Source organism: Mastomys coucha, unplaced genomic scaffold (assembly GCF_008632895.1).
Source record: "Mastomys coucha isolate ucsf_1 unplaced genomic scaffold, UCSF_Mcou_1 pScaffold7, whole genome shotgun sequence".
In the NCBI taxonomy this organism is placed as follows: Eukaryota; Metazoa; Chordata; class Mammalia; order Rodentia; family Muridae; genus Mastomys; species Mastomys coucha.
In genome coordinates, this window is record NW_022196913.1 from 10,001,031 (window position 1) to 10,028,103 (window position 27,073).

The window sequence follows — 27,073 nt, forward strand, 5'->3', positions numbered from 1 at the left end:
TCCACCAGCTACACATTACACGTTCATCCATTAGAAAGGTGATGATTTAGCAGAGTTATATACTTACGAGTGTTGTGGTAAGAAGTTTCTACAAAAGTCACTTCACTTTACCCACAGTGCAATTTGTTACATTTGAGCAATTTTTATGTACTTTCCACAAGTCTTTATATTTCTCTTGCAACAATCTTACTGCTTTGAGATACTTTTTCTTCTGGGTTTTTGTATGGGCATCTTAAGAACAGATAACACAAGGATCTTTATTCAAGAATGTGAGATCAGTATGTGTTCAACACAGTGTGATTGTGGGCTCTTATTCAAAATTGTTTTTAAATCATATAGAGAACAAAGAGAACAGAACAAATAAGTATGGTAAGAATTTTATGAGAATATTATTTCCCTCAAGATTTTATGTGTGTGTGTTTATATGTGTGTGTATATGCTTGATTTTATAAATATATGTATTATTCATTAAATGTATTCATTAAAGTGGTTGTAATGCTCCTTCAGGGTTATTTTTTTTAAAGCTGTCCTCTTTTGAATAGCTTGGAGGTCCTTCAGGAATTACAAGCTCTGTTGTGAAACAGAATGTTCATATCATCCTGTTACTCTTTGGCTCTGCTAGTTCACTGATTAAAATAGGCTCACGCGCAGGACGCTAATCTCTGTTTATAGAAAATAGCAAAACAGATGGGGAAGCAATGATGAGTAAAAATAGACCCTTTCCTCCAACAGATCTCTTAACATATAAACATCAAGAAAGCCAAGCAGCCAGTGAAACCTAGTCTGGTGTTCCCCACACTGCCCTGAAGTGACAAATCACATAATAACAGAGATCTGTTTGCTCCCGGAGCAACAGCTAAACCGGACTTCCAGTACTTTCTATTATAGGTGGCTTTTTCATTGCAACCTCCATTTACTTGGCAGGGCCTCTGGAATCTCTGACTGGAACTCTGAATGAACACTCCTCTTGTTTGAATCCCGCTGATCCCCCAACTGTAACTAGATCAGCTGACATCACCAGTGTGCTGAGCCCTGTGAAATGTCTCTGTAATTGGACTCCACCCTTGAGTCAGATCTTGGTAAACCCTGGAGAGGAGCAGCCATCCACGTGCTCAGCATGACTCATGCCTCTGGTGCCTGGAGACTGTTGCTATGTGAGACATCCTGTTAAGTGTTTACTTTACAGTGGGGTTTGTCCTGTCCCAAGAGCTATTTGGATTTGGTATGCGGGTGGGGTGGGGTGTGGAGAGGGGGAGGGAGCAACTAGGGCAAAGGATTTGCCTTTTTCTTCTGAAAACAAGGATCCTGGGAGAGTCAGCTCAGAGAGTTAACTTCCTTAAATGGTCTGGCAGCTCATGTTTACAGGAAGAGGAAAATCTGGGAAATACTGATAGAAGTCATAAATGCAAGGAGGGAAAAATAGGATAGTTGAGGTCATTTGCAGGTGCCTGCGAGTTATTATTCTTTTAAAAAATGCCTATTTGTGTCATTACTATGCCAAAAATGTTCTAAATTATTCTAAATGGTTTTATTTAGACTGCTTTTTAAAATTAAATAAACATTTTAAAGTTTTAAGTCAAAACTCTTCTGTGACAAATTGAAGAATATTGAAGCTATGAGAAAAGACACAGAAACATCCTATCATGCAGCACTTTACAATTGTAAAATCATTTTCTTTTCTAAATGGTAGGTAGCTATAAGATGTAGTGGCAGTTAAATACAAATTTAAGCAAAACCAATATATATTTATGTGAATATGTGTTTCTACACATGGTTTCATAGATAGAAATGGAGACTGGGTAGAAGGCAAGGATATTAGAAAGAAATGGGATTTGATTCTTCAACAGTGCCCAGATTATCCAGGCGTATGAATGTACTGGATTGTGATGCAACCTTGGCCTAACAGAATTCAAGCCAACTCTATTCTCGGAGTAATATGAATCCAGCTTAGTTCATATTGCCAAGGCACACTAGCAACTGCCGCCAACACAAGAAATAATCCATGTGTCAGCCAAGAACAGATAAGGAGGAGTATGAGATTGTTGGAGCTACCTCAGGCAGTGAACAGGAGAGGTGTTCATTGCTGTACTGTAAATAGCAAAGACAGGAGCAGAACAAGAAGAATGCCATGCTGAGCCTGTGAGTCACAAGACCAGAACTAAAACAAAGCCCTTGGGGGCCATTTACATGGATCACCCAAGAAGCCAAAGGGTGCCTTGGAGAAAGGCTGACTTCATTGTGCTTATAAAGTAGAGTGGTTGATGAAATCAGCTCTATGAATCTGCATATACGGCTCTTTCTTGTACCTTCTCAATAACAGTAGCTTTTCAGAAAGTTGAAGAAAAAAATAGAAAATATTGGAAAAAGGTGGTATAGTAACTGAAGCTAGTCTTTACCTTTTAATACTCTATATTTCTCTTATATGAGGATTAGAGACATTATACCACCTTGCCTGGTTTAAGGGGTGTTAGGCATTGAACCCAAGACTCTGTATATACTAGGCTTGTACTCTATTAATAGAGCAATGTTCTCAGCTTAATTTTCACCTTCAATTGTAGAAATTTTCTTATTTCAGTATTCACAGAACCAGAGAGGCAGTCCTCAGATTATGAGTTTATTAAATGCAACCACTTGTATAATCACTAATACATCATGAAGTGGCTTTCTCTATGCATTTATATCTGAAATACAGCTTCAGTTAATTAAAAAGGAGCTTTGGCCTTCCTTTTTCTTTGGCTGTTTTGGTCACAAAATATCATTTCATCAAAATAATATAGTCAAACTCTTGTTTTGAATGAGAAAAAGTACATTGTTGGCTTTAATATGACTTTTGCTTATTGAATCATTTATTTTCTTATGCCATTAATTTATAAGATTCAGCTCTTAGACTACGTTCAGCAAATTCCATGCATGATCCACAGTGCCTGTGTTCTCATCTGCTGACAGACCTAACCATGTGAGGGGACCCTGATTCCCATTGGTCAACTAGAATTCCAGAAAGAGTAAGAGAGAGACAAGCAATAAGGAAAAACAACAGCAGAATGGATAAAGGGAAGGAGAGAAGAAAGAGGAGAGAGCAGAAGAAGTGAAGATTCAGGCAAGGAAATCAGAAGATGGGACTAAAGAAGTAGAGGAGGAAGGAGAAGGTAGACCATGGTCATACAAAACTCTACAAAGGTTCAGGTAGACCTTTACTGATGACTTTGAATAGCTGTGAACTATAGATTATGGGCATAGCTGTTGTTGTTGTTGTTGTTCCTGTTCTTGTTGTTATTCTTCCTTTTCCTCTTCCTCTTCCCCCTCCCCTTTCCACTCCCCTTCCCCCTCCCCTTCCCTCCACCTCTTCTTCTTCTTCTTCTTCTTCTTCTTCTTCTTCTTCTTCTTCTTCTTCTTCTTCTTCTTCTTCTTCTTCTTCTTCTTCTTCTTCTCCTCCTCCTCCTCCTCCTCCTCCTCCTCCTCCTCCTCCTTCTTCTTCTTCTTCTTCTTCTTCTTCTTCTTCTTCTTCTTTCTTCTTCTGTTTCACCTTTATATGTACGAGTTAATTCTATATACTCTCTGGTGTAGTTTGTGGAAAATGAAGCTTATTTATCTTGCTGAACTGCTCAAGCATTGAGATGTTTGGCATCTCAATGGAGGTACATTCAAAGATGCAGGTAAGCCATAGGAGACAGACATCTTATTCCCTCTAGATTGGTATGCCATAATTTTGGTCTTTGGGAGACACAGCTCCAGTGATCAAAAACCCTACTTTGGTATGCACATAAAGTTTTAGAGCTTTAGGTCTTGGGATGGTGATGACTTCTCATATTTGCTGCCCCTGGTCATTTTTTTCTTACATGGGACAAAGCACTGATGCCCCACTTCAATTCTCTCCATCTGGTAAGTTCCTACCCCAGAGTTTCTACAGTCCTTGCTATTTCAACTACTCACAATTTCTCAGAGTGAGCAGGAGCACCTGCCTAGAGGTCATGCAGTTAATGGGATCCACTTGAGACCTTCTGCTCTTAGCTCACCTCCTTGAACTTCAGAAAGCCCTTTCATCTTGTCATCCTGAATGTATTGAGTTTTGTTATGCACACCTATCCTGAAAAGCAAAATCAGCTGACTCTGGTGGTCAGGTTACAAAAGTCAATCTCTAAAGCCAAAGCTGCTATTCTAGTACATGCTACTATTCTTTTATTCTTGGCCAGGAAAAAAAAAAAGTCACAATTTTTCTGTCTCTTAAAACTTGATTATCTCAATTGATATGAGTGAGTATAAACAGATTGTTAATCCATGATAAATAGTGCATTAAAGATATTATCACTCTTTAGATCAAATATCTATTCTGGGTGCACTGTACAAGAAACTAATAAAAGGCAGCATTGGTGACTCTTCCAGTTAAATTGTGCCCGGTATTGACATTTCCACCATGTACTTGGTTAAAACTTAATTGTCCGTGAAAGGAGAGGAAACTGAATGTCAACTCAGTTACTGGGATTCAGGAGGAGTGAGATGTTTTGATGCCAGATGCCTGCATTAGGCTTTTTGCATTTTATTATCTTTTTCTTTTTTGCACAATATATCTCATTTGATTCTCAAGATTTATTTCTTTATTTTCAGGAAATTATAGCATAATTCTGTGGTAAGGCAAAGGCAACCTCATCTGTCTGTCTGAGGAAAGGTTCAGGAAATCCTGTCTGTAGCTCCAAATACTACTGAGAATTGTATATGAACCCAATACCTGGCAAAGAGTACTACACAGGGCTATATTTGAAAATGACACCTTTCTAATCATTTCATAAGCCAACATATTTCTGAATCACTTCTCAGATAGGTGACCTAATATTTACAACAATTATCATAGGGTTTCAAAACAGATTTAAGACCTTGAAGGGAGAGAAACTGAAAGGCTGCATTTTTATATGTCAGTGTATATGCACCTAACTCAAGGCAGAAGGAAGCCTTCACAGAATAGTGACCCTTGACAAGGGCCTGTATTTACGGTTGGGGAAAATGTCAAGATTAGATTAGTTTCAGAATAATTTTGTTGCTTTTTCCTTTTAATTTTATTGATTTTCTAAATTATTAATTTTGATCTTGCTTTTTAATATGTGTAAGACAAAGCTATCATATTGCCTAAACAAGCATCAAATGAATTCAATAGAATTTTTCAGATCATTTGTAAGAAAGGAGTTTGGCTACAATGCCTTTTCTGGCTGTAATCAGATTGTGTTTGTAAGCCTATGGATCAAAAGACTTTGCTGCATCAAACTGGCTATGAAGAAACACTGCAATAATTAGTAATAATAATAAAGCTTGGCTGTGTGAACTTTGAAAACTAACTGAAACTTCAAGTTGAGAAAAAGCTCTTACAAACTATAGCACGAAATACAGGTGTTAGTAATGCAGTAGTGCATGCAAATGTGTATGTGTACATTTAGTGTATATTACTGTATGTATATATATATTATATATAATATATACATATACTGCATTGTATGCTATAGCCTTTAAACTATACAGACACATGTATAACTACATTTACACTGATATGTAAGTGTGCATACATATGCATATTACAATGTATATTAAATATTTTATATGGTACATGTATTAATGTGTTAGTTTGGATTACTATTACTAGATTATGGTAAATACATATAAAGATATAATCCAACATTAATAACCTTTACTTTACTATATTCACTCTTTCAAGGTATACTACACTATATACTTACAGATATTGATGATGTATAAGTTTTTGTATGTTTATGGTAGATTGTTGTTCTTTATGGTAGATTTGTCTGTGCACATGGAGATCAGAATTCAATGTTTGGTAACATCCCCTCTCCCTTGCCACCTTATATTATGAGGCAAAGTCCTTAACTGTCCTAGCTTACTGTTTGACTAGTGTCCTTCCTGTCTGAAATTATAGGCCCACAGCTGTGGTTTTATGTGGATTCTCAGGAACCATATTTGGCTCATTTGCCTGAACAATAAACATGTAATCCATCGAGCCATCCTCTCAGCCCTTATATACCCTATTTTTTTTGTTGTTGTTGTTTTTTTGTTTTTCGAGACAGGGTTTTTCCGTGTAGCTCTGGCTATCCTGGAACTCACTCTGTAGATGAGGCTGGCCTCGAACTCAGAAATCCACCTGCCTCTGCCTCCCAAGTGCTGGGATTAAAGGCACGCGCCACCACCGCCCAGCCCTTATATACCTTTTAAAGTTTATATTTTATCTATCTATCTATCTATCTATCTATCTATCTATCTATCTATCTATCTATCTTCATCATCATAATCTACTTATTATTTATTTATTGTGTGTTTGTGTGTGTGTGTGTGTGTGTGCACATGCGTGCATGCATGTATGCAGGAACATGTGCACCACAGAGTTGTTTCTTCTCTTCCATGGCCTGGGTTCAAGGGATGGAGCTGAGGTCAGGTATGAAGACAGATGTTTTTACCTACTGAGCCATCTTAACAGCTTTCTAATACAATTTTTTAAAAGCCAAAGAAAATTTATCCACTTCTGTTTGTGTTATTAAGGATGAAGTGGGAGGGAACAGGTTTTTATTTTATTTTATTTTATTCAGAGGGGAAACCGGGAAAGGAGATATCATTTGACATTTAAATAAAGAAAATATCTAATAAAAAAAAAAGATGAAGCCCATGCTTTTATTCTGATTATATTATACTAAGAAGACAAACATGAAGAATGTACATCTTAATTTTATGTTTTTAAGGATCTTTTGCTTTCTCCTGAGCCTCAAATGTTCTAAGGATGCAGCTAACACATTTGTAATATCAAAATCAGTTCCTTCAGAGGTTTCATGCAACAAAAGGCCAGGAATCATTGGATCCTTACAGAAAATGGACAGAAGGGGGCAGCCGTGTCTGTCAGCATTGGTCACACCTGCAGTGTTCCTTTCTCCTCGGAAATGGAGGGAGGGGATCTTTTGAACTTAGGCATGTACTAAGCTTAAACTATTCAAAGAAGAATTTTTTCTTTATTTCTTCCTTTCTTGTTTCTCAAACATATTTTTTTGCCAGTCTGTTTGTCAAAAACAAAATCATTGAATAAAATTTGAAGAAGTCAATAGTTCTAAGAACAGGAAAACCAAAAATGGGTTACTCAAATTTCCATCAGCAAATGGTGGACTTTCTGGTATGACTTGTTTATTTGAATACATACATTTAGCTAGATATGTGGATAACATATAAATCAATGTGTACATTTATGTATTAAACTAGATTCTATATACCCATTTCCTACATATTATATGCATATATTATTTAAAAATATTGATTACTTTGAAACACTCAACTCCGAGTAGAGTCTATCCTATCCCTGAATCATACCTTTCAGAAATTTCAGTAGTGAACAGATTAAGTTCAGCATCCAATGTACCACAACTGACTAGTATCCAAAAGGAATACTGTGTAATGGCCACAGGCTACCAGAAAGGAGAAGAGGCTGTACCCCCTGAGGCCTCAGGAGGAAGCATTGCAACCTAACATTGTATCCTATTTTGCCACTATCTTTCTTTGCCAAATAACAAATGAATAAACAAATAAAACACAAACAAAGAGGGTCTTGATTAATTTAAGACCTGAAGATGTTTTCAACTCTCATCATGTCCAAAAATTCATCTTGGATGCATACGAGTGGCAAAACCTTCAAATTTCCATTTTTGAGATTTTTTTCTTTTAAATTTCAGTTGTTTAATTTCCTCAAAATATTTTCCAGTTGTTTATATATACCATTCCAAAACACAGAAAGATGCACTTTCAGAGTGCCCAAAACACTCCATAATTAATTCAGTTCTGTGTATTCTTCATAAGTGCTTGGAATGTTCTGGTACAATAGAATTTACATAGAAAGTGTAAGCAAAATAAATTCAATGAACCCTTCCCTGTCACCGCAAAAGGTATTTTTGGAAAACAATGCCCGCAAAGTGGCATATCCCCATAATCCTGGGACAGTAAGAGAAACTTAGTCAGGAGTGTAAACCCTAAAGGTGTCTATCATCTGATACTCCAATTATAGTATTTCATTCTCATTCTATGAGCAGAAGGCCAGGCTTTGTCTTAACATTGTCCATTAGTGGCTCACAAACCTTTTATGCAATTATTAGGCAGAGGAATTTCATAAAAGTAAACTTAATTCTCTTAAGATTGAATGTATGCCATGGATTTAGGAAGATCTTTCGGCAGATTAAAGGTGAAATGAGTCACTACTTTTCCAGTAGTGCTGAATGTTTTGTAATCCCTGAAAAAAAAAGGTTGATTTATTTCTACTTCAAACCTTACAAAAATTAAAATTTAGCAACAGAAATAGACAGAAATGCCAAAAACTTGAACATTTAGAAGAATACATATTCTATATCATATAATGCATTATGTAGAAAGCATTTTAATGTCCATAAGAGAATAACTTTAAACCAATCTAACAACAACAACAACAATAACAACAACAATCATCACAAGGCATAGGAGCAATGCATAAATTGAGTTTAATACTGTGAATACTTTATCAAATGCTCCATAGGAAGGAGAACAAGCCCTAGGTGGGCAGAACACATTAAGACAGTGCTTAAAACAGAGAATGCATCAGGGATGGACTTATTAAGAGGCTAAGAAAGGAGCAAGTGAGAAGGATCCAAATTCACAGCATATTTTTTAAAGGCAGATAGTGTATAGTAGTGTTAAGGAGGAAGAAAAGGATGACAGAGCTGAGGTGGCTCAGGAGTTATGAACATGATTTTACTCTGCCAGAGAGGCAGATCTCAGACTCTCTCACTCACATTAGGTACTTCAGGAATGCCTATAACTCAAGCTCCAAGGAATCAGATGCCTTCCACGGCCTCAGAGGAATGCTTACATACGAGGTATGCACACACGCATACACACATACATACACACACACACACACACACACACACTCATACACACATACACATTTATATGCTATAAATAGAATAAGTCTTGAAAATATAAAGCATGCAGTATCCTAATAGAATAGATGATTGTATTGCCACATAGTTTTATATTTGACCATATTATTCTTGTATTTCTATATCTTTCACATTTTTTTTATAAAAAGAGTCTTGTTTGACCACCAATTTAAATAAGGCCTCTCTAAGAATGGAATGTCCTTCCTGCACATTAAAGTTTTTATGATAATATAAAGAATTAAGTTTTGTTTGTTTAAATTTTTCCATAATGATATTTTATAAAAATAGAAATGATCCTTTTTGCCACACAGATGATTGTACCTGAAACTTTTAGCACTTCTGAGGAGACTAAGAACAGTCCAAATGAAAATAAAGTTGCTTTATAATTGAAAGTTTGCATCAGAGTAAACGCTAGCCTCAGAGAGTAAATTGAATATTCTGAACTAAAGAAAGATAATGTCTAGAACCAAAAGTTTGAGAACAATGAATGTATGAAATGATATCAACATTTCTTTCTGGGTATTGGTTGGTTAATCTCAAGAGTGATGCAGACTCACTACGCAGAGTCGAATGTAGGCGTCCTCAACAGTACATGGAAGAGGTCTAAAAACAACCCAACAACCCAAGTATCTGATATAAACAGGACGCTACAAAATAAATCCCATGAACAGTTACTGTTGTTAGCTTCCAACTTTCTATTGTCTTTGGTCTCTGTCCATGCATATGTATATATGTATGTATGTATGTATGTATGTGTGTGTACGTAAGTATGTTTCTATCGAGAAATCATTGATCTATCAATAACCCATTCACTGTTTATCAATCTATTATCTTTTTAACACACACATAAGCCTATCTAGTCACTATGTCTATTCTCTTTATCAATCATTTATTGGCCATCTAGCTTTGTTTGCCTGCCTGTCTGCGCACTCACTGTCATCTATCTATCTATCTTTCTATCTATCTCTATCTATCTATCTATCTATCTATCTATCTATCTATCTATCTATCTATCTATCTATCTATATCTGTCTGTCTATCTATCTATCTTTCTATATCTATCATATTTATACATATCATTTACCATATTAAATTAGATTTATTTTAACTAATGTATATCTCAAGTGCCACCTATATGAATATTGTTATATGTTCTTTCAGTGGATATATGCCTTGTGTAACCATTTGATCAAACTAAACATATCTACTTAGTCATCATTTATTTATAACAAAAATCAGATTCAAAACTTTGTACTTCTCTAGTAATTAAGTTGCAAGTTTGATAGTGTTGACAAAATATCACTGTAATTCACAATGTTCTTGAATAGATCACTCCAGAGGGCTTATCTGTTTCCTTGTCTCTAGAAACTTCCCAAGCTTCCCTTTGTCATAGTTTAATAAAATTGACAAAGAAAGTGTTAGAATTCTCTAACATTTAACTTAAATCCAAAACAAATCCTTATAGTAGGCTCACAAGAAGCACCTTTAATAGTTCTGGATTCCTTTGGCAGATTCCAAGTCCTGAATTCTGTAAATGACTCACTATGTGGGAAGCCCATGTCATCAGGGTGTGGCCAGAAGGCCTTTGTACCTCATGGTGGGAAGACATGGAGTGCCTAATCTTTTAATTATTAGCTGTAAATGAATGGGTGCAGAAATGAGGAAACATTATGATGCCATTGTCTGAGTCTGCCTCCCTGCAGCTGCAGTCAACTTTAGGGGTGCGGTGGCAGAGACTGCTCTTATTGTTTCTGTGTTTACAGTTATCTTCTTTATAAATTTCCTTATTACTGACAGTGTGGAAATTATCATTTGTTGCCTTGTAGAGATGGGTGGTGTTTCATTATTTATAGTGTGAATATTATAGAAAGTCAACACCCAGATTTCGTATCCTGTCTATTTTGTCAGTTATGAAGTCACCTTGACAGAAGGACTGTGTATACGCTTTGCAAGTTTTAGTAACAGTGAACGTGTTTGAAATCCTCTCTATCTGTAGGAAATAAAGTCAAAGACACAGTATGTCTCCATTTGGTGGCTTCAACCTTCTTTTCCACTTTTCTTTTTCTTTTTTTGTTTTTGTTTTTTTACTCTGAGGAAACTTTCTGTTCTGGGTTTGTGTTCAACATCTCATATAACTCCTAAAGAAACCAAGAGAGTGTGCAATTATATGTTTATTTACAAATATGTATATATGCAAACATCTGCTTGTCAAGACATCTTGTTCAAAACACACTGGAGTTATGGATTTAAAAAAACTTATAAAGTGATTATTGGAGATAATTTTATCTCAGCATACATAAAACTACCTCATTCTTTTTAATAGCTACATATAATTCCCTTATATTATTACACTGTAAGTTAATTAATCATGGCCCTTGGATGGGCATTTAGATTTTGTGTTGTGTGTAGTATTAAACAATAGCATGTGGAAAAAAAAAAAAGAAAGAAACCAAGAGAGAAGCAGATGAGAAAAGCATGTGCACAGAATATGAAGATTGCATAAAGAGCACATCTATGAACCTTGGAGACTTCACGTACTGAACCACTTCAGAGACACACCAAGATCATTCTTGTGCCAAGTACCCGATTTCTCACAATATACCCTCACCCCTCATGAAAAGTGAAGAGATGCTAGAAGATCCCATCACCCTCTTAGCTCCACCCCTTTCTGCATGTTTCTCCAACACATATACATGGGAACATTCTAACAGCATCCTGAATGGTGAAGAAGAGATATTCATGTTGAAGGGGAACATATGTAAACAGTGATGACTCCCCAGTTTTATTGATTACAAAACCTCAGTGGAATTGAGGAGGCTCTTGTCAAACACCCCTAACCATTGCTTTGTATTCATAATCATATAGTAGGTATTCATATTACACAAGAAATTCTCATTGATGTTCATGTTGCTTGAGGTCTAAGAAGATCTTAAAGATAATGTAGAGGATGAAAGATAAAAGTAAAAATGAGTGAAATTCAGCTTTCTATTTACACAGTATTTTGGGGTCACAGGAAGCAGAATGGAATGATAATCAGACAGCATCTCACCCATGAAATTGATGTTTTGTGGAGAAGTTAATCTTTTTCAATCTGCAGAGTCAAAATCTAGATCACTCATATACTTCAGATGATGCATGCCAAAATCATGCAAAGATTAGCCAAAGGGCACTGTTCAGCCTTTCAAGGAAAACAAAAACATCCAAACAAATGTCTTTCCAGAAATCATGTCTTTGATTTCTGCATTATACTTATACCTCCAGCACTAAGCTTGAAGTGGAGGAAGATATGTTGCTGACCTCCATTATTTCTGTGTTGGAAGACTGATGAGAGTGTTAGAGGAGTTGATAATGCATGTGTCACCATGTCCCTTATAAAATTTGTATTTCTCCTACAGCCATCTAATATTTCATTCCTAGAATACTCGGTGGCAGCAAGAGTCTGAATATGTTTTTACTTCCTGCCTTCCTGCTGCAGACATTTGGCAAAGAAAACATTCATTTACAATTTATGCAGAAGCTTACAGATGCCACTGAGAGTCAGCTAGTAGATGACGTAATCTGGCATCCATCACCATGCTCCAGGATTTCATGATTCACACAATATCAGAATCAGGTTAAATTAACAACAACAATAATAGTAATAATAATTAATGATAATAAAGTCTCTCAATTCAAAAGCTGCTTGTGGCTAACTATAAAAAGATTCCTTGAAGGGCTGGAAAGATGGCTTAGTATCTAAAGTGCCTGCTTTGTAAGCATGAGGACTCTCAGTTCCTGTATAGAGAGCCCAGCATAGTGATGAGTATGTATAAACCCAGAGCTGGGTGTGGGGGTTTGGATGTGTCTCTGCAGCTCTCCAGCAAGCATGCCTATATGAATGGGTAAACTCCAGATTCAGTGAGAGAGACCCTGTCTCAAAAAACAGGAAGAATGGAGAGGTATTGAGGAAGACACACTATATAGATATCTGACCTCTATATCCATCCATCATACATGAATATGAAGACTTGAATATGCACACAGAAATATGAACATAACACACAACACACACGCACACACACACACACACACACACATTTTAAGTATAGTTAAAAAGGTTCCTTAAGTTGGAATTTTCTAATATAATCAGCGTGTGTACTGGAAGTAAACAGGGAAAATGTGAACAAGGAAGACAGAATGATAAAGTACAGAGCCTAGGGAGAAGGTGAAGCTTTTGTATTGTGCATCTGAACGAAACATGTTTTTTCCAAAACTTAAAATGCTGTTGCATGGAAGGCCTCTCATCATTCTTTCAGATTCATGCCAGTTTTCCATACAGAAGAACACAGCACATGTGCTTCATGGGAAAATAGGTGAAGAGTTAGAGATGTATTTGCAAATCTCAACAAATGTCAGGGTCATGGGGTGTTCGCTTGGTCAAGGCCTGCCATTCAAAGAGGTAGAACAAAGGGCATCAATGGTTTAAGTGTGAGCTATGCTTTGATGTCACACCCCCTCACATTAGGGATGTCCTGACACTCAGCAAGAAAGCTGCTAGCCCCGCCTTGGTGCAGTGTGTTCTGTCCTAGAACATCTGGAAGTCCCTTGAGCAGTCGCTGGCTTTCCAGGCCTGTGCTTCAGGTGATAGCTTTCTTTTCTCGAAAATCAGAATTTCTGACTCTCCAAGGCATCCCTTGTCTTTCCCAGAGTTCACCATTGCAGCATCACGAGGATAGAACTGCCTGCCTTCATTATCTGTAAAATCCAAAAAGCCTGAGCCTAGGCTTGACATCTACTGGCACTCAATAAATATTCCTATATAAACTGAGTATGTGTTTACAGTGACATTGAAATATACTGAATGCTGCTGCATGTAAACAATAGAATTAAAACTACAGAAATGTTACTCTGTGAACAATGGCCAATATTAATTGGTGTCTCCATCGCTATATATACATTTGTATTCCTGTCGGTGATTCTAAGATAAACATAGAGCAGGCTGGAGGGAAAGGCCCGTGTGTGTCTCAGAAACAATGGTGTAAGAACAATTCTGCATTTACCCTTCCAGGGGGAGACCTTCACAAATACATCCATCCTCTCATTGTCAAAGTTAGGAAATAAGAGTCTCCCATACCAGAGCCTTTAACTGCTTAAAGTTTTAAAGAGACATCAGAGTTAATTTCTTTTTTCTTTTTCTTTCTTTTCTGTCTCTTTTTCTCTTTCTCTTTCCTCATTTCCCTCTTTTTAACATATTATTGATTCTTTGTGAGTTTCATAACATGCACCCCAGTCCTACTCATATCTCTGTCCCCTCAAATCCTCCCTTAGTCCTTGTAACTTTCTGCACAAAAGTAAATTAAAAAACACAAAGAAAAAATATAATAAATAAAACACAGAGAATATCTTGTCATAGAAGCTGTAGTGTGTCACAGTGATTCCCACATTATCCCTCTGTCCACACATCTTTACTTGTAAGTCTTCATTGCAATGAGTCATTGGTCTGGTTCCAGGCCTCTGGCTACCTCTATACTATCTATACTCGAACTTCATTGGGAATCCACCCAGTTATCCTGTTGTGTCATGGAGATTCTGCAGCTTTGGATTAGCCTGACTGGGCCTTTCAGATGCATCAACAGTCCAAAGATGATGTACATTTGGGGGTGGGCCAACTCAGGTGGATCTGGGCCTGGATGGTCAGCCTGATGGCTTACCATCATCAGTAGGAGGTTGGGTCAGCTCTCCTTATTCCATAATTTCATATCCTTGGGGCCAGCTCACCTGTACCCATGCCTCCACAGCCAACTTCACTGTGCTGCCTAGTCAAGGTACAGGGCTCACTCTCCCAAGTGCTGCAGCTTGCTAGAGACTGAGCCAGCATTCCCACTTTCACAACCATGGGGTCTGCTCACCTGTGTCTTCTCTATCAGGGCTAGTTCTACTGTGCTAGTGAAGAGAGGTGTAGAATCCGCTTTCCAAATGCTACATCCAGTAAGGGGCAGGGACAGATCTTCTGCTCTCATGATCCTGAGGCTGGCTCTCCTGACTGTTTTAGGTGATAACGGGGCAGAGAGATCATCCTCAAGCCCAACCTACCTGATGGCAAACAAGTGGTAGGGTCAGCTCTTCCTTGCTCTCACCTACATTCCCACAACCAGGGTCAGCTCTGCTGTGCTGCCTGGATGAGATACAGAGACTGCTGCTCTCCAAAGTACAAAAGCAAGTGAGGAGCAGGGATAGCTCTCCTGCTCTGATGACCCAAGAAGCCAATTCTCCCCATTTGTCTGATTGCTTCAAGTGGTGAGGAGCATGTGTTGCCCAGGTGAGGGACAGGGCCTACTCTCCTGAGTGTTGCCACTAGTAAGAGGTGTGGCCAGCTTTCCAGACTGCCACAGCCAGTGAGGACCCTGGCCAGTTCTACACAGTCTTCGGAAATCCATATGGTCCCAGTTGACTGTCCAGACCTAGGACATCCTCATGGTCTCTAATAGTAAAATGAGCCAGGGACATGAACCCCCAACACTTGCTGTTGCCTGGCCATGGACATGATGCAGATGTAGCCCTTGATCCAGATGTGGCCCTAAGCAGCAACAAAGGGCTGGGACTTCACCATGGTCTCAGGTGGCAGGGCTGGCTACTCACAAAAGGCTGTTCCTTCCCACCCTCACATCTCCAGTTCTGTCTTTCTTCTTAATGCCTAAAGTATTCTGCTTCTCGTTTTCCCCCATTTATCCACCACATGTGGCAGCAAACGGGTCTCTAGATGTCTACATCCCACTATGTGGCATTGCTGCAGGTGGGTCTCTGGGTGTCTTTTCCTGTCAGTACCTTATAGAATGGTGGTGGGCAGGTCTTGTGTTATTCTTTCTTGAAAAAAAATATATCTGCTAGTGTATTTTTTTGTTTGTTTGTTTGTTTTTGAGACAGGGTTTCTCTGTATAGCCTTGGCTGTCCTGGAACTCACTCTGTAGACCAGGCTGGCCTTGAACTCAGAAATCTGCCTGCTTCTGCCTCCCAAGTGCTGGGTTTAAAGGCATGCACCACCATCGCCCAGATGCTAGTGTATTTTGTGTACCATTTTGACAGCTTCATTATATTTGGCAGTTCTACTTATTTGCTGAATTTTTAATAAAATAATCTACATTTGTCCTTTGAAAATTTTATACATACATGTAATGAATTTTGAGTTAAATAACAGGAATTAATATATCAGTCAAAAATAAAGAAATAATTTAAGGATTTCTTAAATCCTATGATCTACAATGATTATTTGTATTTTGTTTCTATTTTATTGCTACTTTATTTTGTTTCTCCATGGTCTTTACAGGTATTAAGTGCTCCAAAATTATTATTAAGTGTCTTAAACAAAAGTCTGCTGATTTTGATAAAATTCTAGTATTCCTAAAGTCATTTGCTGAAAAAGTTAGACAACTTAAAAGCATGAGATGTAAATATACGAAGGCACCAAGTGAAAGAAAGTGAGAAATAGGCCTGTTGAAGAGAGATGAGCAAGTAACAAACCACAAACTTTTCTGTTTCCTTTAGTGACAAGGCTCAGTTTCATCCCCTTAATGTCATCATACCCCACCCTCAATTTGGGTAAATAAAATATTGGTGTACTAAATATATACCATTGGTATTTTGACTCCCGACAAATTCCTTAGAGCTGGCTAGAAATGTATAATGTATTTTGGTTTTGAAATTATTTATAGTTATGTTGAGAAGTTCTAATTATAGATAAAAATGAGCGGTCCTTTCAAAGGTGGTGAAATTGTAATACTTGTCAGACTCAGGAATAAGATAAAGTGCAAAGAGTTGACTTTGTTAAAGTGAGTAAAAGTCAAATGAATGAAATTTACTTTTAATCTTTAAATATTCTCCATCTCAGAAAGGCCTCAGATTCATATTTTAGAATCTACTTTTCAAAGTCATTAATTTCTCTTATTCATGAGCATATCTATTACATTTTTAATTTATGAGATTATAATATAATTACATTATTTCTCCTTCCCTTTTCTCTCTCCTGCTCCCATATGCCTATCCTTAATATTTTAAAAGTATCTATGCTGGCATCTTGTGTTTTTGAGTTGGGGTGGGTGCCTGTAGTGACCTTGGAAGTAACTCACATGAAGTGATCAGGTGTAGGTTCTCACTTCCACATTGCTTAACACAGAGTCTCTTTCTGTTCAGTACTGTATGCACAGGCTAGCTGGCCCTTTAGATCCTGATTATTGCCCTGCCTCTGCCTCTTGCCTCATCCTAGTGTACTACTATTACAGATACTCAATATTGCATTGGGCTTTACTTAGCATCTGGGGATCTGAATGCCAACCAATCTTTATGCTCATGTGGTAAATATATTTTTTACTGAGCCATCTCTCTAACCTTGGATGTATATATATTTTCTTAATAATTTAAAACAATACAGGATGTTTGTGAAATCCACACAAGCCTAACTTTTGGCTGATGAGAGGAGTCGTTCATGTCCTTCTTGGGAATGAGATACACGCCATACTAGGCCATGCTGACAGAGCTTCCAGTCATCTTTATTCTCATGGCCTTACTTCCAGAGCAGCTGCCCTAGTACTTTATTATGAAAACAGTACATTGAAATTTTGCTTGAAAAACATGGAAAAATACCAATCCACCAAGTTACAAATAGCTATAATTTGATTTAATACTCCAGTAAACTAGCTTTTGCTGATATGAAAAGAATGGAATATCCTGAGTATGGCATTGAAGTTTAGATTCTATTTAATTTTCCAGTGTTTTCTTCTGCTCACCACTGCCTTGGTGGTTTTAAAATATTTTTCTAAATTCTTTGACCATATATCATGAGACAAATTCTAACTTCTTTGTTCTTCAACATGGTCTGGCTTGAAATATGATAATAATAACATTAAGGTGATGCTCCCTGACTTTTTAATTTGTGAACTTGTTTATTAGTGTGTGTGCTCCTGTATTATTTTCCTTTCCTCTTCATCACTGCATATGAGATAGGAGTGTGTATTTGTGTGTGTGTATGTGTGCGCATGTGTGTGTGTATGTGTGTATGCATATATGTTATCTGGAGGCCAGAAGTTAACCTTGGCTGTAGTTTCTGAGGATCCATATGCCATATCATTTATTTTTACTACAGTATTCTAGTGCTCAATGATTCAGCTAGGCTGGTTGGCCAGTGAGCCTTCCGTATCCTTCTATGTCACTTTCCCAGTTCTGGATAACAAGCATGAATCATCACTCCTGACTTTTTAAATGTTGATTCTAGAGAACCCATTCATTTTACCATTTTGAATAGCTAGACTTTACAGACTGAGCCATGTAACCTTCTTTATGAAACTACTTAAGAGTTGTACATCTCTTCCTCTCCTTCTCTTAGTATTCTTCTGTTACACTGTCTAGTTTCTCCTTACCTCTTTTCCTCTCTTTCTCTTGATTTCGATGCTTTTGGGGATTGACTAATATACTCTAAGGAAGCCCAAGACATAGGCTGCATCTAAATATCATATTAGTATTGTGATTTATAATTCTAATACTACTAAAAGCAACAACAATAATGTTTCTTTCTCTGTTACAGAGTCAAATGTAAATGGTATGATTTTTTTCCTTGTAAAAAGTATAAGAAACCCAGCACTATCTTGTTCCAGAACAGCTAATTTGTTCCAGCAGTGAAAGGTGAAGGTGAGGCACATTTATAGAGGGGTACAGTTGTAAGATAATAATGTTTCCATCTCAGAGGCTTCCTGAACTAGTATCTTGTCTTCTTAGTTCTTCATTTTTTTTTTTTTTTACTTTTCAAGGAAATACTGTGAAATATTCAATAACTCATGAAAACAATTATATTGTACAGATAAAACATTGAACAGACTCACTTTTTCTTAGTATCATTTGTCTGTAACTTCCTTATTCTCTGAGATAACAATATTTTTCTGGGAAAATGCCTGGCATTTGAAGCAATAAGGAGAGTGAGTTTTCTTCCCCATACATCACTCTTATACATAGATAATGTTAAAGTAAGTAATAAAGGTCTGTAAGGAAAAACTCCTTCTGGTGAAAACACTAGAATCTCTGACCTGGGAAGTAACCTAACATTTCAGTTGGACAGGGCCAATAATTTGCTTAAGGGAGCAGACCTAGGGAAATAATGATGTATTAACAATTACATCATTATTTGTTTGATATGTCATCTTTGAGGCTTCCTGTTGAATAAGCTCACTCTTTCTAATTCTTTCTGACCTCTGGCTGGCTGTTTCAACTCAGCTGTTCTGGTTCAAACTCCTCTCCAAGTTGACTGACCCAGTCTGGTTGCTTTCAATTTCTCACTGAATTACTCTTCTTGCCCTCAAGCTATGGCAATTTTTTTGTAATGTGGTTGATTTTTATTCTCTGGCTTTAACTTCCTCTAATGACCTGCACTGAACTGTGTAAACTCACAGAATAACTGAACTCCACTGCAGTGCCCTCACTGCACTGGCTCTCAACTGACTGACTCTCTCTCCCTGGACTGTTCTTGAATAGCTTCTGTTTCCTGTGCTATTCTCATGAGAGTACTGTGTTTTCTATTTCTGACTAATTTTGCCAAATCTTTCTCTGATTTGTCACATTGTCTGCTCCTCAATTAGATGTCATTTTCAAAATGCTGTTTTCTTATGTTAACTAATTTTATCTTGAAAGTATATACTAAGGGTTTGTCTGTATTCCAGCTTGAGGAATTGAAGGGCTGTTATGTCTTCATTCCTGTAAGGTCATACAGTCCTAGAAGGGCTTTGAATGTGGTCCCTTGCCAGAGCAGCCATGCTGCAGGATTAAAATTCCTCTACAGAACACCCCTAGGAAGGCAGAAATCATGCCACAAATCATGCCAAAGAGATAGGTAGAATATCATTCTCCCTTTAATGATATATTCTATTTCCTTCCCAGAATCCCTTGTCCCTACACGTTGTGTCACCATTAGCTTCTGGTGAATCTGCCTATCTTTCTGTGACATTGTCCCCTATATCTTTTCTTGGATGATGTCCAGAGCCTTAATGTGCTTTTACTGTTGATTTTGGGTTCCACAGTCTTTTGAAGCTCCCTTTCCAGCCATGGGACTGCCTACAACCACACCACTAACCTCAGTGCTTGCTTAACTCCATGGCTCTTCATTTACTCCTCTATTTGCCTACTCTGGGTAGTGACTAAGTCTCATAACTTCTCTTTTAAACTCTAATAAAATTGTCTTCAATCCTCCATTTGAGTGTGTTCTTAAATTCTTTGATTAAATAAAGTAATAACCCCAGAAAGAAACACTGATTTCCCTGGTATCAATAAATTTCAGTTTTAAGTCTAAATGGGAGATGAATTATGTGCTCAATGGGTTTTCTACCTTTTTGTACACAAAAATTAAAGGTAAAAAGAATGGATGGTTTAGAAAGGTTTTCATATTGCAAGGAATGGAAATCATTAACAGTTAAAATTCACCTGTTCTCTGTAATTTCTGCTACAAGAAATATCTAGGCTATTTCTCCTTTTACCTCTGAACTATTAGCTAGTGAAGCAAGATAATGAAATGAGATACTTATATTTAGGATGGAATAAAGGGTGGAAATAGCCAAGCTTCCATTTTTGTTTCATTCAATTTCCCTCATTCCATTTATTTGCTGCTATGACATTGACTCTTGTAAATCCCTCACTCACTCTGTACTGAGCATGGGTTATGAATAACACTAAGAAGACTATGCATTTCAAGTCAAATGCACATCTGCAAGGAGAGGCAGACAACCTTCAGCCTCACTCTTAATTTCTGTGGAGCTGACCTATTTGGTCCATTAAGAATGATGAGAAAGGAACTATTTTTGGTTACATGAAGAACAAAATGTTCTGGAGCCTATTATTTTTAGTAACCTCACTGTTCAAAGGAAGCAGTGCCAACAAAGCTACTATTTATGAAGTAACATTGCTTCTCTTACCCCTGTGGGGTTATTCTTTGGTCTATCCATTTGGCCCAAAGTGCAAGCAACAGGAACAAAATTTCTGCTGGGTTGTAGATTTAAAAATGAAATAAAATACAATTTAAAAAAGAGGAAGAAAAGGAATCAAAGGGGTGCTGCTTTTTGTGAATCCCTGGAGTTTTTAAAAATTATTTTTGTTTAAAATAATTTCTTTTTGTGTTCATATCTTTTAGTCCTAAAGTTCAATGAAGATGTGATTTGGTATATATGATTATTTATACACTTCATTTATTTTAATACTCTGTTTTCAGTGACTACTTCTACAAATGCAACAACACTTTTACATATTCAGATTAAGGATAGACTACCTTTCCCAGGCAAGTTGAGAAAATAATCTTTGTGATATACAGTTCAGTAAGGAGAGAGAAAGTGAGAGAGAGAGAAGAGAGAGAGACGGAGAGAGAGAGAGAGAGAATAATGGTGGTACTCTACTATGTGTATGTGTATGTATGTAACGTATGCAGAGAGAGGCATATGTATATATTCAATTGTTTAATATAAAGTAGTCTGGAATGTAAGATAATTGAGTTAGAACCTTCCCAGGCTAAAATGTACATAAGAAAATGCCAAAATTGAAGATGCTTCAATTCTAGCTAAAAACGATGCCTGAGCATTTCAGAGAACTTGCTATTCTTACATTCAAACTAAATTTGGTTCTCAGAACGCCTATTATACAGACCACAATTGCCTAGAACTCCAGGTCAGGCCATCTGAAAACCAATCCTGTGAGTACCCATACACTATACACAAATAAGTATAGAGCTTTAAAATAAAGAAAGTAACTTATTGACCACATGAATGATAACACAGATAAATAGTTGGCCTGGGAAGAAGGGTGGATACAAACATAGAAAACTGTGTATGGCTGGGGTATGCAGAATTCTAAGACAGTTTAAAGTGCTTTGGTTGCCTCACAAACCTGCAACATTGTCAGGTTATGTTATTTAAAAAAAAGATTATGGATATGCAATTAAAATTGGCAGTTGATTTTAAAATAAAAATCTTGCTGGAGGGATTTTTAGCTATACTAGTATATTTTTATTTAAAAATATTTTTCATAGAAAATACTTTATCTATGTTTACTCCTTCCAGGTCCTATCCATCTCCCTACCCACCCACCCAACTTTATGTTCTCTGTCTTTCTGAATCTCTCCTGCCCTCCCTCCCCCTTCTTTGCCTCCCTCCCTCTACCCCCATATTTATCAACTTCTCTCTCTGTAAAAACAATTTACTTCTTTCTGAGTAGTTTAAAATAACTTTACATATCTAATATCTAAACATTAGAAGTAATAATATATCATGATTATCTAGGTAAACATATGATGAGTTATCTGGGTTACTATTTATTAAGCTTTTTTTTTTTTTATTTACCTCCTGATTGAAACTTACCCTCCTTTCCCTCCTATCCTCCAAGTCCCTCCTTCTCACCCCACCTCTTTCCATCTACCCTTCTTCTCCTTATCCTGAGAAAAGAGGTCCTCCCATGGATATCAACCAGCCTTGGCAATATCAAGTTGCAGTAAGACTAGGCACATCTTCTATTAAGGCTAAACAGGGTACCCCATCTAGAGGAAAGAAATTCAAAGTCAGGCTAGTTAATGTAGTCATGCATAGCCCCTGCTCCTGTTTTAGGAGACCCACATGAGGACCCAGCTTTACAACTGTTACAGAAGTGCAGAGGGCCTAGGTCTATCCCATTCATGTTCTCTGATTGGCGGTTTAGTCTCTATGAGCCACTATGGGCCCAGGATAGTTAATTCTATAACTTTTCTTGTAGTCCTCTTGACCCATTTGGCTCTTTGAATCCTTCATGCTCCTCTATCTCAGGATTTCATAAACTCCACTTAATGTTTGGCTGTGGGTCTCTGTATCAGTTCCCATCAGTTGCTGGGTGAAGCATCTCTGATGACAGTTATGCTAGGCTCATGTTTGTAAGTAAATCAGAATATCATTGGCAATATCAGGGATTGGGCTCTATTTCTAGCTTGGCTTTCTGGAAACAGCCTGCAATCCAGAAGCTACTCTTAGAAACAGAGGGAGTTGTTCTTCCAACAAGTTGAGTCAACTAAAAAATGGATTCTTAGCAGATTCCTCATAAGATTCCAGCCTAACTGACATACTGACTTCAGAGTGGAGGGATTTCTGAAAGTTCAATTGAGCCCATGTAGATTGTTTACTTGTAGGCTCATGTAGGCTTAGTTTAAAGGTGCTAAGTATGAGAAAACTTCTTATGAGCCAATTATACATGTTTACAAAACTGAATAGAGTAAAACTATAAGTGAACAAATACCAAAAAATATTTGAAAAAAAATAAGACGATTGAAGCTGAAAGTTTGAAGGTATTATCACCATTGGAGATGAAGCGGCATTGGATTATAAAAGAAAGTGAGAGATGCTGAGATAAGACTCAAGGAAGACCACTTAGAACATAAAAAGAAAGAGCTATCAAGAGAGTGCAAAACACTATGCCTTCCAATACATTCATCCTCTAGGTAAAAATTCTTACTGAGGTATACATTACATTCTAGTGTTTAGATGTTATGGCCTTCATAAAGAAAACATCTCATTATTCTCCTCTATGCAATATCCTCATTTCTTATACTTATTAAAATTTCCCTTAGAAAAAATTAAGAATTATTATAGTTTATTCACATAATCCTTATCTGTCATCTAGTGGCTGTTCTTTACCATTGATATCCCACTCTTTTTTTTTAATTTTAATTTTATTTTTTTGTACTTACTCACTTTATATCCTGTTCACTGCCCCACCCTGGTCAATTCCTTCCACAGTCCTTCCCTCATTGTCCCCTATTGTTCTGTGAGTGGCTGGGTACCCTACAAATCCCCCCAACCCTGGCAATCACGTCCCTAAGAAGCTAGGCATGCCCTCTCCCATTGAGGTTAGGTGAGGCAGCCCCACTAGAAGAACATATCCTATAGACAGGAACAGCTTTTGGGACAGTCCCCTTTCCAGTGGTTTGGGACCCACATGAAGACCAAGCTGCACATCTGCAATATATGTACAAGGAAGCCTAAGTCCAGCCTACATATGTTCTTTGGTTGGTGATTCAGTCTCTGAGAACCTGAAGGGTCCAAGTTAGTTGACACTGTTCTTCTTGTGGAGTTCCAGCTTAGCACAGAGACCTCCTTTGTGAATGTAATTAACTTGAATCTCTTCAACTTAGCTTTAGGGAGACTCTTCAGATAAGGGCAAAAAGCAGCCATACTCTTCAACAAAATATCACAAAAACAGTCTCTAGGCCACATACTAAAATTTTTCTCCTCTGAAACCTCTAGAATGAAGCTCCTACAGATCAAATATGCTTCAGTACCACTGCCTTCCATATTTCTACCTTTCTACTACTTTCCAAAGTCCCAAAATCCACATTCCTCCAAACAAATGCATGGTCAGGTCTATCACAGCACTATTCCATTTCTGGTACCAACTTCTATCTTTGTTAGGATTTTACTGTTGTGAGGAAACACCATGATCCAAACAAATCTTATAAAGGCAAACATTTAATTGAAGCTGGGTTACAGTTTCAGAGGTCCTGTCTGGTGGGAATCATGGCAGCATACAGGCAAACATGGTGCTGGAGAAGGAACTGAGAGAACTGAGAGTTCTACATCTTGATCTGAAGATACCAAGGAGATTGTCTGCCAAGGGCAGCCAGAAGAAGGTTCTCTTCCATACTAGGAAGTGCTTGAACATTAGAGGACTTAGCATCTTCTTATACAATGACCCACTTCCTCCCACAAGGAGGCACCTATTCCAACAAGGCCATACCTGCTATTAGTGGTACTTCCCAGGGGTCAAACATATTTAAACTACTACAGTGTTCATTATTATTTAAGTATTTACATGCATATTCCAGAATAATTTAAGTAGTCTAAATTAGATTAATGTTTTACTTTATTCAACTAACATATTTTCTTCAACTTTGCTAAAGCACAAGTATACTAATTTAGATGTCCCTATTCTATTCATTATCCTGAGAAGCATATTCATAATGCCATGTGACTGTTTATATTACCTTAATTTTGAGAGAAACTTCTATGACCTGATTTCAGTTCACCAACTTCATGAAATCAAATAAGTTATATGTAGTTCACCATAAACCTGGAGACATAGTTTGAATATTTATTTTTCAAAGCTCACCAAACCTAAATTTTTATGGTTAAAAATATAAAGTTGATCACAGAAATTAGAAACACAATAAAATTAAAGCCCATAAACCATAATTAAGCTCCAGTTCCAATACTGTCATATCACTTTCCCACCACCTTGACAACAATTAGAAGTCCAGTCTAGAAATAGACTACAAAATAAATGAAAATAAAAAAACAAATAAAACAAAGCAAATCATTTTTTATGTCTCGTATGGACTTGTAATTCAAAACTTATCTGTAATTTCTTGTGCTTTTCATACATTGATTTCAACAGGATTATTGTCTGTGAGACAATGACAAGATATAAAATAGAATTTCTCATTGAGAAAAAAGAAATTTTATTGAATAACTCTAAAGGTGAATTCTACCATGAACCTTATTGTAAATATAGATTCGCATTGAAATTCTCCTACCCTGCTCTGCGAGTGCTGTTTTCACAGGGTTGCATGTCTGGAGATTCAGGAATTAAATATTGCCATTCAGAGGTTCAAAAATATGTTTCATATGATCTACCACTATGCAATATCCACAAGAAAGATTTAATAGATAGCTGTGATCATCTTTCTTCATAGAGAGACACTTTATTACTTTGTATCCCGTGTTACGCAATTGCATTTATTAAACGCATAAAGTCTGATTAACCCCTCAAATATCTGTGCTTGCTTATTCCTCATTGTATCAATGGTATTTATAATTTTACCAAAATAATCCATCATAATAAAAAACAAGAGTGCATCACACTCACAGGCACAAAGAGCTTTGTAAGCTCAATGCTTAAAGACTGATGAATTTTTTTGGTTAATATTTAAAGATCTATAATTTCATGCTATTGTTAACATATAATTATATAAAATTAATGCATTATTACGTTTCACTTTTTTTGTGTGTGATTCTCAAAACCAAACCTATGACTTTCCACATCCTAGGCAAATGCTAAACCCCAGCCAAAGATTCTGTAATATTTAAAGGATGAATAATATTTTCCTTTTTCTTTCTGGGCAGGTAGGATGGCCTGTGGTGAAAATCAATTGCATTAAGTCTAATGACCTGAATTTGATACCCTGGTACCACATGGTAGATGAAATTGACTTCTATCAATTGTCCTTTAATTTCCATAAGTGCAATAAATAAATATAAACTATAATTAAAGTATATAATTTAATTATATGTATAAATTATTCTCATTGAACTAAATCCTAGCTTAATAAACTTCTTTATTTATAACTCACTCTATTGAGAATATTAGTTTATACTAGAATAATAAAATTTGTTTATCTGAGACTATAGCTCAGCAATGTATCACTTGCCTTTTCAAAGTTTGACTTCAAGTCCAATTCTCAGCATTATAAAAAATTATTTTGGCAATATTTAAAGTTTTTTTCAGAGTATTAGTTTTCTAGACATAATGTTAAAATATGATATAAAATTTCCAACAAGGAAAAGAGAAACAACCAAAACCCTTCGCAAGATCACTTTGAACTATTTATTCTAAAACAATAGACTGATTTTGGCAATAGCTTGTTTTCCTTAAAAAAGTTTAAGTGTAACCTTGTAATCTTGACAGTACTGTGAACTCTATGCTTTATCTATCTTCAATCTCTATGTGACACATGGTGATTTTTGAAGGAAATTACTTAATTTCTGGAAACAAACCCAATGTACACTATAGAATGTGATTATTCTCAGTTCTTAAACCAGTGACTTTTGTTGCTGAATTGAGTTCCTCTTTGAAGCTACAAGTGTGACTTACAGAAAGATACAAAATGTAATTCCAGATACATAATTTCAAGCTCAGATATTTACTTGAACCATGCTTTATCAGCTTTGGGAGTCAGACAGTAATACATGGCTTGCCAAATCTATGAACTATTATCATACTCTGTACAATAACTTCACATTGTTTATTCAAACACTGAGAATTTAACACCTAACCCTGGGAAATATCCTCCAGTACATATGCAAACATGAACAACCTTATTTTTGACATACATTTAT

General features: G+C 36.7%; 1 long non-coding RNA gene across 2 annotated transcripts in view; it reads left to right on the forward strand.

The window, feature by feature from the left end:
• The first annotated feature begins 1,277 nt into the window (after positions 1–1,277).
• LOC116081899 overlaps positions 1,278–27,073 on the forward strand; it is a 130,810-nt gene continuing 105,014 nt past the window's right edge. For both annotated transcript variants that reach the window (XR_004115078.1, XR_004115077.1), the window contains exons 1-2: positions 1,278–1,686; positions 2,947–3,146. This is a non-coding gene — a long non-coding RNA (uncharacterized LOC116081899). The remainder of the gene's footprint in view (positions 1,687–2,946; positions 3,147–27,073) is intronic.